The sequence below is a fragment of the Panthera leo genome, chromosome D1 (genome assembly GCF_018350215.1).
Source record: "Panthera leo isolate Ple1 chromosome D1, P.leo_Ple1_pat1.1, whole genome shotgun sequence".
Lineage (NCBI taxonomy): Eukaryota > Metazoa > Chordata > Mammalia > Carnivora > Felidae > Panthera > Panthera leo.
In genome coordinates, this window is record NC_056688.1 from 11,550,856 (window position 1) to 11,566,556 (window position 15,701).

At 48.9% G+C, this 15,701-nt stretch overlaps 1 protein-coding gene across 3 annotated transcripts in view; it reads right to left on the reverse strand.

Annotated features, from left to right (window-relative positions):
* Positions 1 to 9,464, reverse strand: part of DRD2 (dopamine receptor D2) — a 64,880-nt gene extending 55,416 nt beyond the window's left edge. For 2 of the 3 annotated variants that reach the window (XM_042906040.1, XM_042906038.1), the window contains exon 1: positions 9,398 to 9,464. The gene's annotated coding sequence lies outside the window, so the exon portion shown is untranslated. Of the gene's footprint in view, positions 1 to 8,568; positions 9,117 to 9,397 lie in introns of those variants that run through there. The other variant, XM_042906039.1, reaches the window with a different exon arrangement.
* Positions 9,465 to 15,701: the final 6,237 nt, after the last annotated feature.

Below are 15,701 nucleotides of genomic sequence, written 5' to 3' on the forward strand. Positions count from 1 at the left end.
CCCCTCCCCTGCTCATGCTTTGTCTCTCTCTGTCCCTCAAAAAATAAATAATAAAAAGAAATTAAAAAAAGAAATGCACAATGGAACAATTAGCATTAAGCATTCGGACAGCAACATAAGAACAGAGCACAAGAGTTTTCCGAAGGCGGTAACTCCAGTATTTCCTAACTCTGTGAACCTGAGTACATTTTGCTTAGCCTCTCTGAGCCTCAGGGGCCACATCTACAAAATTGAGATGTAACAGCTACTTCAGTAGCTTGTTGTAAGGATCAGTAGGGATAGGGTGTGAGAAAGTGATTTACAAATATAAGATATTACTATTGCCTCGTGGGCTTTGAAAATTAAAAGGGAGTTCCAAATCCAAAGTATTACCATTGCTCCATAGGGGACAAGACAACTATTAAAAGTGCTTTAAAATGCATGCAGACTGTATGAATCCCTGCCTTGAATGCTCATCCCTCTGGTGTCTGCAAAATGCACTCCCCCACATTCTTTAAGTCTTCCCTCAAGTATCACATTCACCGTGACATCCATCCCGATCACCTTATTTGGCCATGCAAACATCCCTCTCCTCCAGACCCTTAACACGCCATATACCAGAGCCCTAATCAATTTATTTTTCTTTCCTCAAGTACTATTGCCTTCTAACACACTCACTCATTTATTTTTTATATTTAGTGTGTATCATTTTTCTCCTCACACTAGAATATAAGTTCCAGGAGTGCAGGGATCTTTTTTCATTTTTTTTTTCATTAATGTATTTGCAACCAAGATGAGTGCCTAGTACACGGTAGGTGCTCAGTAATTTTGGTTCAGTGACAGAATGAAAAGTTGAAATCCATGTGGAATGGCAGCCACAGCAGAAGACATTCAGGAAAGAGTGAGTACAGGAAGACAAAACAGAAATCGACAGCTTGGTCTGGTAAGACGAGGGCTGAGAGGCCCATGACTGTATTGTGTGAACCACGAGGACTTTGAAATCTCAGAACAAAACCAGAGGTGCTCCTTGAAGGTCACTAGAGGCCGTTTGACTCCCATACAAGAATTCATCTTACACGTGGATAGTGAAGGGACTCCTGTGTCACTGCGGAAGAAAATTGTGAATAACTTCACAGAGAATAATTTCATTGTGTGTTATTAGCTTTCTACTATTATATAATAAATCATCTCCAAACTTGGCAACCTAACACAACAAAAACTGATTATCTGAATGAGTTTCTGTGGGTCAGGAATTCAGGCAGCTCTATTCAGTGGTTCTAGCTCAGATTTCTCAGAAGGTTGTAGTTAAGACCTTGGAAGTGGCCACAGTTATTTGAAGGCTTATCTGGGGAGAAAAGATCTACTTCCAAGATGGCTCATTCACATGGCTCTTGGTAGGAGGCCTCAGGTCCTTGCCATGCAGAACATTCCATAGGGCTACTGGAGTGTCCTCATGACATGGCAGATAGTTTTCCCCAGGATGAGTGATCCAAGAAAGAATAAGGTAGAAGTCATAATACCTATTATGACATATTCTCAGAAGTCACAATCTGCCATTTAGGCATTATCCTATTGGTATACAGGTCTTCCCTATTTAATGTAGACGGAGATTACATAAGAACATGAATACCAGAAAACAGGGAGTATTGAGGGCCATCTTGGAGGTTGACCACGATGGAATGTAACTAAGGAAGGATCCAGAATGTATGGAGGACCACACAAATCTATGGAAAGCATTCATCACTTCCTACCCCCTCCCTCTAGCTCACCAAAGAAGACTGGCGAGAAGGCAGACTTTGTGCCATCAGTCATCCAGAGCAATCCAGGCCTTCAGTTATATACACTCCCCAAGGAAAGACGTGTATGGAAATATCATTGTTTCTTTAGGGGACCTGACATCCTCTGCTTGGGACCCCAGATGCTAGTTCCTGCTTGTCAATACAATTCTCATATTGTTCCTGCCATAAATGAACATAAGAGCTGAGGAAGCTCAGAGTCCAAGAAGGAATGACTCCATGACCTGAGGAAGATGGCCAGGGAATGGAACACCCATGATGTCCTTGAAATCCTCTACCTGCCCTAAATAGTAAGCCTTTTTAATTGGCCAGAAATAGATGCATCAATTAGGAAAGACTCCTCTCCTGTGAAGGATTCACAGAAAAGGAAAAGAGCCAAAGAAAGGGAGTAACTTTCAGGATCAGGGAGTCCTAGGGCCAGAAGCTATTGAGTTACATCCCTTTCTCAGGCAGAACCATCCTTCATCCAAAACGTGGGTGACATTTGCCTCTGCCATTAATGACCCCCAAAAGATGGACACCGTGTATTTGTGGTAGCTTTGAGGATCTTAATGTGAGGTTCTTTGGGCTTCTCAACCAAGGGTAGAAGAAAGAAAAGTCTCCGTGTTCTTGTGCACCAGTATTTTCTCCTTATTTTTGATTTTCTATAATAAGTGGCCTTTGCCAGAGTGCACCATCCAATGTCACAGTACCAATCAAGAAGGCTCCAACCAAGTATAAACTGATGGGTGCCAGAGGGGAGGTGGGTGGAGGGATGGGCAGAATGGGTGAAGGGGAGTGGGAGGCACAGGCTTCCAGTAATGGAACAAATAAGTTCTGGGGACAAAGGGTACAGCACAGGCAATATGGTCAGTGGTATTGTAACAGTGTTGTCTGAGGACAGGTGACAGCTGCACTTGTGGTGAGCGCAGCATAACATATGGACCAGTGAGTGCAGCTCCTCTTGCTCAAGATGAGTAAAAACTTCTGGCAGGGGAGAGCCAGTGACTGTGGGGCAGGTAAGTGGAGAGTGTAAGAAAGAAACGTAGGCTTGAATTTTGTGAAAGCTTTAGAAATATGCTTAATTTCAGAGATGTAAAACCAGGTGCTCACTGAGTGCAAAAGGAAAGCAGCTGAAAATGCCCCCCCCCCCGTTCCTTTTTTTAATTTTAAATTTTCTTATTTAAAAAACTTTTTTTAATGTTTATTTTATTTTTGAGGGGGTGGGGGGCATGAGTGGGGAAGGGCAAAGAGAGAGGGAGACACAGAATCTGAAGCAGGGTCCAAGCTCTGAGCTGTCAGCACAGAGCCTGACGTGGGGTTTGAACGCACGAACTGCAAGATCATGACCTGAACTGAAGTTGGAGGCTGCATCAACTGAGCCACCCAGGTGCCACTCTCCCCTTCCAGTTCCTTAATAATTACAATAACACTTATTACAATTAACGTTTATGGAGCGCTGTGCTTACTTTTGCCAGGGACTCTTCCCAATGTCTTATATCTACTGCCATAAGTAATCACAGCAACGCAACCATCTCAGCATGAACATCCCCACGTACAGATGAGAACCCCAGCTGACAGCAGTCAGCCAACTTGCCTAAGGTAACACAGCTAGTAAGTATTGCAGTCGGAATCCAAATTCTGGCAATCTCGCTCACAGGCTTAACCCACAGGTTAAGCCCACAGGCTTAACCATGCTGTGTTTTAAGGGCTTAAGTAAGGGACCAAATGCTGCTAAGTGGCATTCATAAAATTCATGGTGAGGTTCACCTACACAGGCTAGAAGTCTTCTAGCTTATTGGGAGGTGATCCCCATTATCTGGTCACTTCAGTAGAGCCTGGAGTGTTGTTGAATCTTAGGAATTCCAAGGTAGCAGGCAGCATGTAAAAGTTCCTTTGTTTTGTCCTGGAAGAAACCAATGTGCAGACTAACTGCCCTGCCCAGGAACACCCAGGCCTCTTCATCCTCTGTCCAGCAGAAGAGCACCGAGCAGTTAGTCCTTATGACAGCACTCATGAGTTAATCCCGCGTCTGTGTAGGACCCCAGGCCATCCCACTCCTCCCCACTCGCCCTAAACTCAAGCTTAGTCTTGGAGATGTGACAAGTTTTCATCCCATATGGTGAGAAAACAACACCAAAGGCCAAAGGGAGGCAGCAGCCTGAGTTGTATCCTCTGGCAACAGTTTGGTACGCCTCAAACAGATGAGCAATGATGGCATCCCAGTTTCAGCCTAGCTTCTCCAGGGAAGCCAGGCCTTCCATGAGTCCACACCTTCTCCTGCCCTCCCTTGAGTGAGAAGGCTCTGGTGTCTCTCCCTTTTTCTGCTCCTGCCCCCTCCCCTCTGCTCCCATTGCTTGCTGAGATTCATTCCCAGTGTACCTGACCCAAGGGAGCGAGACCCAGGCACAGAACAACTTCTTGGACGGTCCTCAACTTTAAAAATCCCAAAAACTTATTCTATCTACTCTTCTCCCTCTGCAACCTCCTCTTTTCCTGGTCTCCAATGCAAAGCTTGCTGTCACTTCAGTTTATCAAAGAAAGTGCCTTCTTAGACCTATTTTCCCTTCCTTATTCTGTATGCCAATGACCATAGGTCAGAGAGGGCGATTACTTTAGCATCAAACAGTCTGGCCTTGAATCTCCACCCTGCACATTATTAGCCCTGTGATCTTGTGCAAGCAACTTATCTCTCTAAGCCCACACTTCTTCCTCCGTAAAAAGGGGGATCATAACAGTGGCCAGAGTTGTTGCAAGATGAAGAGAAGAAATAAAAAACACATGTCAAATGCTCAGCACAGTACCCTGCACACAGCAAGTGCACAATAAGCGTTAGCCATTAGGCTGATTGGGCCAGCAACGGAGGGATTGGCAAGCAGGACCACTGGTCAAAAGCAGCCCTTTTAAGGACGCTTGTGAGTAAGCCACTTTCCCAGACCAAGGGTTCCCGGGGAATTGCTAGTGATGCTGCTGCCTGGGGTAACAGGAAGGAGAGAAGGCAATTATACAGCGTGTAACAAAAATAATTTCATTTCTAATGCCTTTCCCCTGCTGAGCCACTTAGAATCCAAACAATGACAACAAGGCAGGGGTGGAAATGAGAAGGGCAGGCACGTTTTGAAGGAGGCTGGTGACAAATGGATGGGCCCCAGGACTCATTTTGGCTCCCAGACATCTGCAGGGGCGTGTCCTTGGGGCTGTGGCTGCTGTGCTGTGCCGACCTACAGCGCCCTGGAAGGCCCGTCTGCCCAGGCTGGCTATGGGCCTATTGATGGACCCCTGGGGGCTGAGTCTGCCTGGATTCACTTATCATTCTCTGTCTGGGAGCAGGCTGACATCACTCAGAGTGCTCCAGGGAAAGCCAGGGGTCCTCCCCCCTTCCCCTACCCATCACTGTAGACAGCAAAGAATTCCCCTGTCTCCTCCTGGAAAATATGAAAACCCCTGCAGGTGCCATGAGATTACAACAAATTGGGCAAACCACACTAAGCTGATGTCTAATACATACGTATTTAACATCAGCCTTTTCTGGGGGTTCCCCGAAGAGTTTACTTCTTCTCGGTTCCCATCCCTGTACACCTCTCCACACTCTCTCAGATGCCCCTGCAGCCTCCAGGCCTCTGAATTTGGGACATTGCAGCACCATGGCCTCTTCCACCCAGGGGAGGGGGGAGTCCCCAGGTCCCAGTGCGTCATCTCTGGCTCCTCCCTGTACACTGGAGCCGGAGCCAGCAAGAGCCTCTGCTCCTCTGCAGAGAAACATTCCCATGTCTCCTAGGCAGAGAGGAGGCTGCACCCTCCCAGGGGGCATCCCAGCTGTCAAGGGTGTTGGTTTAACCCATTTATCAGATTGAGGTGAAAAGGACAAGAAGAGGGGAAATGTACAGTCCAGAAGGGCAAGTTGTGCTCCTTTCTTTGGACCCAAATGGGAACAAACCAAGTGGTGAATCTCGTAGTTTTACTCCTCCACCCACATGCACTGACACTATAATCAAGCTATTTTCCACACCTATGCATTTAAATAATATGATTCTATTGTTTAAAAAAAAATAAGAAAGAAATCTTCAATGACAATGGTGGTAGGGACAGTTGAGAGGCAGGGATGTATTCATGTTGGATTCTAGCACTATTAGAGTAATTTAAAAGGCTGCAGATAATATCACCCAGAGCTGGCAAATCAGCAAACTGCAAACATTTGGTGGTTCCATGTAGTATCCTGGAGACCTGGAGATTCTGGAGCTTGTACAGAACCCTAGAGCCAAATCTTGGAGTCCTCTCAGGGTCATGAGAGTCCCTACTGGGGGTGAGAGGGAATGAGGTGCTGGGGTTCAGCTGAGAGAGAAGCTATGTACACGGAAGGGTACCTACCGAGGATCTGAACCACATTGTGCCATCTCCTGCTGCCTGTGGCTTCCAAGCATCTCCTAGATGCAGGATGCTCTCCTGCTAAGCAAGGCTCCTAGCAGAATGGAGAAGCTTTGGTTACCAAGCCCGGTCCTGGTGGCTTGGAACTAGAAAGCTTATGCCACTCCTTCTGGGAGCACTTTGGTAACTGGAGACAGCCCACCATACTTCTGGACTAAGAGAAAACCTACCCTGTTTAGGGGTCAAGAGCAGCCAGGATGACCTCTGAGGAGCCCAAATAACCTAAGTGTTTAAAGTTCTGGTAACTATGTCCTCGCAGAAATCGGACTGAGTAGGCAGCCATGCTAAGATATTTTCAAGACCTCAAATCTCAGGTTACTGTGACAACCCGACTCTGGGAGATATGGCTTGGGATTCTGACATTATAAAACCTCAGTGTTGATTCTCCCCTCCTTTACCAGTGGCTAAAACACCTTCACTGCTGGAGATTCACAGGAAGGGAGAAATGGGATTTGGAAAGTCAGAAAATATGAGTCAGTAGAAGGGGCAGCATTGGCTCAAGGAAGTCTCATTATCCTTAACCCCCACCCCACCCCACACAAACTGTGTTATTTTCACAGCCTTGCTACTTCCTCGACACCAATACCTGACTTTCACTTGCAGGGAAGACGAAAACAGCTCTTTCCAGACCAAGTCCACATGACTTTCCCCTTACACATGTTTACCCACGGAACAGGGACCTCAGACCAGTCTAGCTTCATCAATCCCAGGTGAATATGAGGCCAAAAAAATTTTTTTATGAGATTATGAGCTCCCTTTGTTTCCCCTGGTAGGAGGAGGAACAGAGGGTTTCTCTCAAGTTCAAATTCCCCTACATCATTGCATGTTCTAGACAGAAATAATCCAACCTTTCAGGTGAAGGTAGAAAACGGACTAGCCCACAAGCATCTCTACTGGCCTTATTCACCCCTACAAGCCTGTTAGCTTATAGAGCACAAGAACCAAATCAATAGAGCCAATATGTCACTGCCAGCAGGGCACGAGTGGCTACCAGCCTTGGGGAACATGACGTGCTACTAAGCTGAACTAATCACTCCTTGGCATTTCAGGAGCAGTTGGGTTAGCAGACCACAGCACATGCATAATGAAAGACAATAATTCCCTCAGAAGGGGAGAGTAAGAACAACATAATGAGTTGGCCCTTAGAAGGGGGCAGTTACTATTTACACAGGTCAACCTAAAGCCATATCAGTGATTTTTAGAGGCCAAAAATCTGTTTTAGAAAGAAAAACCCGGAGGATTTGGCAGAGAGGAGATTGGGCTGCATCCTTTATTTCAGCAAAAGGATTGAATCTGGGGGATGGACCTTCCATCAGCAGTGTCACCCATGAAGAATTTAACATGATAAACTGAAGAAGGCAGAGAGGTCAATTAAAGACCTAATCATGCTCCCTCTAGCCAAAGAAGTATGAACTTTTACGAGAGATGATTTATTAACCTGCGTACATATGAATCACCCAGAAATATTGTTAAAATATACATTCTTGGGTCTCAGCTTGAGATTCCCATTCAGCAGCCCTTCAGAGAAGAACAAAAAAAATCCATTTTTAACTAGGTTTTCAGGTGATTCAGAGGCAGGGACTTCATTAAAAAAGAACAACCATTGGAGAAATGCTGCCCCAGACCTCTACAACAAATCAGAATCTCCCATTTTCCAAGCACCCTTCATCCCCAGGGTGTGCAAAGAAGGTAGAAGGAACTCAAAGTGTTCTCCAAGAGACCAAGGCTGGGGTTATCATGGCTCTGATCTATGTGTAACCCTCTCAGATATCTTCCCTACCCGATGTCTGATTTCAGAGGTGGCATCCTTTCCACTCACCCCCCTCAGATATGCCAGGAATCTTGAACACTAAGCAAAGAAGTCCAAGGCAGGGGGCTGGGACCCAGAAAACCAGCCCACTAGTTCTCTTGCAATTGGTCACATTCACCAAGGCCTCTCTCTCTCTGTCCACCCTCATCAAACACAGCACCAACAGAGAGAAACATGAAAAGAATGATTTCTTTTTCAAGTGGTCCTAATGCTGCAGGATGAATCAGGGATAAGCAGAATATTTGCATGGTGGGGGGTGGGGGGGGAAGGGTAAGAATCACTGATCACCTAGTTCCTGGGAAAGAGTGAGGATTAATCTGAAAGGTTTACATCCTGGTCAAAATCCAGAAATGATTGGATCTGCAGAAAGAACTGGAGAGAGATCCACAAAGTGCCTTGTACCTCACCAACTTCGGGAGCCCCCAGCACATAAAGTAGTGGGGTGCCAGGTGGGGAAACTTCACTCGCCCAAACAGCTTCCCTGTGGCTGAGAGCAAGGGCCTGTCCCTACGGAGTTGCGGTGCTGTGACTTGCATCCATGGCGAAGCCTGTTGTGTAGACGCACACGCACCCTCTTACCTCTGCTCTTCAAGAGGAACCACTCACAGGCTGCCCGCGCAGACAGCGTAGGGGACCTGCTCTGTCTGGCTCTTAGAGCTGCCTCTTGTCTCCGCACACAGCTCTGTCGAGGCTCTTGGTCCATTCCAGAGTCGAACAGTCACCCTCCACTACTGCCCCAACCGTCACCCCCATTCCCAGGTCGGGATGATTCTGAAAGCTCAGCCTCCCTCCTTGACTGGATCTCAAACGGAGAGATGGCGAAGAACGTAAATTCAGAACCAAGGACAGCGGCACAACCGGTGGCGGGAGGGGAGGGGCAGAACCGGCCTTGGCTTTTGTCCTTAGAAACTGAAAAGTCTCAGGTCGCGCAAATCCAGACTTGCCAAGAATAACCCTTCTCTCTCCCTGGAGGTCAGAAACTCTGGCCGCGCGCCCTGGGGTCCCGGACTTGGGTGCGGGGCAGAAAGTGCCGTCCCGAGATCGTCGGGAGCCCGCCGCCCTGCGAAGCTCCGGGTCGACAAGGGTGGCTCACCGCGCTCCGCGGGAGGCTGCCCCCGCACCGCCCGCTAATGACCGGAGCGAGGATTCCCGCCCGGGCCGTGCAAGGGATGCCGAGAGGGAGTCAGAGGGGATGACAGCCGCTGTGTTCCTGTCCCCCCTGGGCTAGCAGCCCAATGGAGAGTCGGTGGAGAGCCTGCCCGCAGTCGGGTCGGTCCCAGGCAGACGGCGCCAGAGTGGCCTGACAAACTTCTAGTCCCAGTCGCGCCGCCCTCCGAGCTCCCCCTTCCTCTCTCTGCGACCCGCCTCGGCCCCCGGCTGCCCGTCGCTCCAGCGTGCGCGCGCTTACCTTCAAGCCATAGGGCGCCCGGGGGCAGAGACGGCGCCGGCTGCTCGAGGCTTCCGGCTCCCGCCGCATCCAAGCGCGGCCGCCCCTCCGGCAGCCGTCCGGGCCGCCGCTCTCCTCGGCGGGTCCCTGGCTCCCGGCCCCGCCGCGCCGTTCAGAGCCCCGGCGGGCAGCCGCTTGGCCGGCTCCGGCCCGCGGGGAGCAGTGGACCGGCCGCGGCGGGGCGGGGCGGGGCCGGGCGCGGGCGGGCGTGCAGCACAGGGACAAGGCGCGGAGGCGGCGCGGTGCGCGCGGGAGGCGGCCGGTTCCGGCACTGAGACTGGACAGCTTCACGGCGCGGGAGCACCAGAGCGCGGGAGGGAGGCGGGGGGCGGGGCCGCCCTCGCCCACGGGGCGCCCCTGGGCCCCGCCCCTGGGCCAGGCCCCGCCCCGCCACTCTGCGCGCCGGTGTGCGGACTCAGTGCGACCCAGCCTGCTGTGAGCAGCGAGCCGGCAGAGGTTGCAGTCAGCCCTGGCTTTGGTGCAGGTGGTTGCTGAGGCGGGAACTGAGCGATCGACTGCCCATCGCGGTCTCCCCATACCCCCAAAGTGAATGATACCCTGTATATTCAGGGCCGCCGGTGACCAGGCATCTTCAGTGTCTGCTTATTTCCCTCTGAGAAGTCAGAGGATAAAGGTTGGAGGAGGCACAGCCCATCCAGGGAGTCGCGTAAGGAGAAGCCGTCCAGGTTCCGTTTACAGACCTCTGGTCTTGGAAGCCCTGTAGTCAGTTCTGTTGCTTGACCCTTTCAGGGGAAAGCCTGCTTGGAGTTGACCTGAAGAGGAAATTCAAAAGGGGGCCTCCGGGTTCCGCTTGCCCTTGAATACAAACAGAGGTGGAGCCTTCAGCAATTAAGTGTTTGACTGTCCTCCGTTTGCCAGGCTCTGTGTCAGATTCCAGGATCTCCAAGAGTAATCAAACCTGGCCCCTGTTGTCACATCCTGCCAGGGTAGTGGAGACCTCTAGGAAACACCTGTAACATAGCATAGCACTACAGCACCGGTGGCTTAACCAGGTGCGTGGAGCGCAAACAAGGGAGACTTCATGGGGACTGGCACTGAGGAAGCAATACCCGGTAATACCAGCCAGGGAGAAGGCCACACAGCACGCCACAGGAGGAACAGCATGGGTACAGAACTGTGCATAGCATAGAGTCCATTGCTGCTGGAGCCAAGCCACTCTGGGCACACAAAGATTAAGTCTGTATTCGTCCAATGACCCACATGATCGCAGAAGGACCTGAGCACTCATCTAACCCCCCCACCCCCACCTACATCGCTCTAGGAGGAACTGAGTGAGGCTCAGTGAATTGGAGTGCCCTTGCAGATTCCACCACAGAGAACCAGGGCTGGGCCAGTCCCCCACCTGAGAGGTGCACACCAGCACATTTCTCAAATACAGCCATCTCTGGAGGTAACTGGGGAAGGGGAGAGGCTATAAGTGGGCGCATGGCACCTCCTCCCCTGCTCCCTGCCTTTGGCATTGGCACTACCTTGCGCATCTGGTCTGGCCCCCATCCCTTTGCAGTCTTCATAGGGAGATAGTCTAGCCATCAGGAATCCCCACATTTTGCTGTATTTGCTTTTAAAGCAACGAGACATTGCAGATATTGTTGAAATCTCAGTGTTCCCCCTGGTCTACCCCTAGGCCATTCTTTCCAAGGTTTAATCCACTTAAGGAAGGACTTGGTGCCTTCCAGCTCAGCACCTCTATTGGTCCAGGGATAGAGCCGCCCAGTGGATAGCCACCCCTCTCCTGAGTAGTCAGGGGACCTAGACTGGTGTCCTGCCTCTGTCACATACCAGTTGTGTGACTTTGGCTATGTAGTTTGCTATCTCTTTGCCTCAGATTCTCCATCTTCAAATCGGGGCTACGAATACCGTTCTCTGTGGGCAGCATTGAGGATAATAGATGAGGAAGTATGAGACAAACTGTAATATGGATACCCCCTGGCTGTTCTGCTGTGGGGAGAATAGCCTCGCTCACTCAGGAGGCAGAAGGGGAGCAACATGACCACCACGGGGAGCACCAACCCAAGGGCCCCGTAGCGCTGTGCTGCCACTTTTACCCCAATCTTGCATGGCTGAGTGGATTTCATGCTGGCTGTGAGTGACACGGATGGATCTTTTAGTTTTCAATTAGCAAACGGCTCGCTCTTTAAACAAGCGGCACAGCAAACAGATGCACTGAGTGATTTATGACAGCGAACATCTGCGGCCAAGCGGCAGGCAGCTTACTGTGGGCCCCTGCCTCCCAGGCTGCCAGGGCCCTCTGGAGGTCATCGCGAGCCTCCCCTGCCTCCGGGCAGAACTGTACCCGGCCCAAGTAGGCCAGGCAGGGTGGCCCTTTTCCTTAAAGCTTTCCTGGAAAGGGGGACACAAGAGCCTTTTTGACTTTCCCATCTATATGTCCCAGAGCCTCAGAGTCAGGAAGTTCTTTTTGATGTACTACCTAAACCTTTATTTGTGCCTCTTTATTGTTGAAAGTGGTAAGCAAATGGTTACTAACGGGTGTTAGGGTAGAAGATGGTGGTGGTTTTGTTGGCCCATGGTAACGAGGAAACAAAGGACCCAGCCGACAGAGAATGAGGAAAATCTAGAACTTTCTCCTGTGCCCCAAGAGCTACCTCTGAGGTAGAGAATGAGGCATGGCTAGAACTTAGAAGGATAGTCCCTTACTGGTCTCTGTCAAACTCTGATGTACCCACAGACTGTCACAGCCCCTCTTCTGAAAACTATTCCACAGAAAATAAAGGAAATGCCGTCATGGGACTGGGAGGGGGGAGGGGGGGTCAGGAGCAAAGCAGAATTGGAGTCACATGGGACTTGGCTCATGTGCAAACACCCAAACCTTGGGAACGTTCTGTGTATCTCTGAGCTTCAGGGTCCTCAGCTGTAAAATGGGGATAGAGATCTGTATTGCAGGGTTATCATGAAGTTTAAGTAGGAATAACAACCAATTCACACTGGGGCTTGATACATTTTCCCATTTTCTCCTCTTACAGAAAACTTCAGCTAGAGAAGCGCCGGAGGAAATGCAGACACCCAGTGTTCCAATTCTAGATTTCTTAACCTATTTCACAGATGAAAACTGAGCCCTGTTTCAAGTTCCTATAATTTTTTCTTCTCTCATCCTCCCCTCTTTGGTCATGTACATCCCAGTCCATTTGCAAATGACTCTGAGGACAATAAGGTGGCAGTCCTCTGGGTCAGGGGGGTGTGGGGCAAAAAGAAAATAAACACATCCTTTTTATACTCTATTATTTCTCTCGAAGTGCTGAAAGCCTTAGAGAGGTGCAGAAGTCTTGGTCACTGATATTGGTGAGAGAGCCATAGTGCCATATCAGCGTGATCTAGTGAAGGGAGGTCAGGGTTTCTGAGGAAGGGGTGAAGAAGGAGACAATCCTTTTATTTTCTTTATAATTTTATTTATTTATTTATTTATTTATTTATTTATTTATTTATTCATTCATTGAGAGAGAGAGAGACAGAGAGAGCACAAGCAGGGAGGAGTAGAGAGAGAGAGAGAGAGAGAGAGAGAGAGAGAGAATCCCAAGCAGGTTCCACACTCAGTGCGAAACTTGATCCCATGAGGCTTGATCCCATGACCCTGGGATGGTGACCTGAGCTGAAGTCAAGACCTAGGTGCTTAACTGACTGAGCCACCCAGGCACCCCAGGAGATGACCCTTTTAAAAAGACAGGGGTTCAGGGTACTCTCTCTGACCATGGCAGGAGAGCAGAGGGAATTACTCGAGAGTGTTGACATCTGTATGTGTATTCATCCTCAGAGGATGATCTCCTCACTCAAAGACTGTATGGGGCTTTTCCACATCCACGTAAAATGGACGCTCGTAGATATTCTTTGCCTCCTCCTATTTTGGAGCAGTAAAGAATACAGGTGCAACCCTCTTTAAGAAAGCCTATTGTATATGGGGCACCCAAGTGGCTCAGTCAGTTAAGTGGCTAACTTTGGCTCGGGTCATGATCTCATGGTTCATGAGTTCGAGCCCCATGTCGGGCTCTGGGCTAACAGCCCAGAACCTGGGGCCTGCTTCAGATTCTGTGTCTCCCTCACTCTCTGCCCCTCCCCCCGCTGGGTCTCCGTCTCACTCACTCTCAATCTCAAAAGTAAATAAACATTAAAAAATAATTTTAAAAAAAGGAAGCCTATTGTATAATTCTTCAGAATTACAAAACAGATAAATTAGAGTGTAAATATCCATCTTCTAAATATATTTAATTGCTTGATGGGAAGAGGTCATAAATACACACTTATTTGTACACCCATATTCATCATAGCATTATTCACAGGGGGCAAAAGATACAGCAACCCAAGTGTCCACTGAATGGGGAATTGGATAACGAAAACGTGGTCTGGACTTACAAGCCTGGCTACAAAGTGCAGGTTTTCAGCACTTGGAGAGAAAAAGGTGGAAAAAGTGTGTGTTGATTCTCTTTTTGCCCCACCCCTCCTCTGACTCAGGAGGATTGCCACCTCATTGTTCTCAGAGGCATTGCAAATGGAATAAGAACAATCCTGGCACAGGCTACAAGAACATGAAACTTGAGGGCATTAGGCTAAGTAAAACAACACAGTCCACTTATATAAGGTTCCTAAAGAAGTCAGAGTGGAAAGGTGGTTGCCAGGGGCTGGAAGGAAAGGTGAATAGGGAGTTTGTGTTTAAGAAGTAGAGAATTTCAGACTGGGGAGGTGAAACAGTTCTGTGGATAAATGCTTGCACAACAATGGATGCACGTAATGTCACTGACCTACACACACTACACTACATAAGGATTAAGATGGTCAATTATTTGATGTATATTTTACTACAATAAAAAATCTAGAAACCTTGTGTTTCGGTAGCTACTGCAGTTGCTATATGTGTGAAAACAAAATCAAACGTCTTGGAAATTACCAGGTAGATTGGTGGGAAAGTGATGGAACTTAGGAAACAATCCATCTATGTGTCACTTCTGAAGTTGTATAGGGGTAACACGATCAGTATTGCCTCCGATTTCTTCAGCCTTTTCTGTAGATATTTCTCATCAGCAGTCTCATTTACCTTCCAATAACCTTGTGATGTTAAGAATATCATTAATTTTGGAGAGCCCCCAGAGAGTGTCATTAAAGCCTCCTCCCTTCCAGAAGATGGGAGCAGACAATGAAATCAGGATGATAGTTTTCCAGTAGTTTGCAAATGCAAGGGCCATGCTACCGCTCGGGTTTTGAGTGGAGTTGTGCAGTCCAGAGAAAGCTCTCGATAGTGAAGAAAAACTCAATCCAAGCTTTCTGCGTTGAGAGTGAGCAAATCAGGAGCCGAGGTATTTTTAGTCTCTAAGCCAACCAGCAGCATCTGGGACTCTCTTGCTCACAGCCCACTCCTCTGCATATGTTCCCTGTGGCTGAGGACTGTACCCAGCTGCTCGTGCCCTCCCTGCTCCTGATACAGTTAGGGTACCAGGCAGGGAGCGTGGATGTAAGAAACAAACAACTCGGGCAGTTTAAGCAGAAAAGGAGTTCATCGAAAATACTATAATAGCTCACAGAATCACGGGGGAGATGAGAGAACCAGGCGTGTAAAGCAGGTGGGAACAAAAGAGCTAGATGCTGTTAGGTCTTTAGCTGAAATCAAGCCCACACAGCAGTACAGTGAGAACTCTGTTATTGCAGGTAAACACAGGGCACCAGATGGCATAGCCACCACTACGGGCCTCAGACACCGGCATCCCCCTGGCACTCTGTTACACTGCTTCTGGAAACTGAAAGTTGTGGCAGCTTGTGCAGCCTCTAGAATGGATGCTCCACTCACTCTCCCTGCTTCTCTGAGTCACCAGCTCTTGAGTCAAAATCTGGGGCATCTGCTTGTCATTGAGCTGACCAAGAACCACACAATGAGAGTGTGTGGTTGAAGAGTTCTCTAGCTTAGGAAAGGGCAAAGCCTTGCAGAGCCAAAAGGCAATAATCCCCACATCCCAGATGTGAAGGAAAAAAGAAATCAGAGTCCTGCCCATCCCACGTTCTGAATGCCACCCAAATCTGTCCACTTGCTGCCACCATTCTGATCCAGGTCACCATCATCATCTCGGGCAGATTATGACCAAAGCCTTTTCCCGGCCTCCCACCTTCAGCCCATTTTTCACAATGCACAAAGATGCTGTTTCTAACACATAGATCTGATTGTGTCACTCCTGCTTAAGACCCCTCGAAGCCTTCCCGTCATCTCTGAGATGAATTCTAATTCTGTTAGAGTGGATTAGAAGTCTGC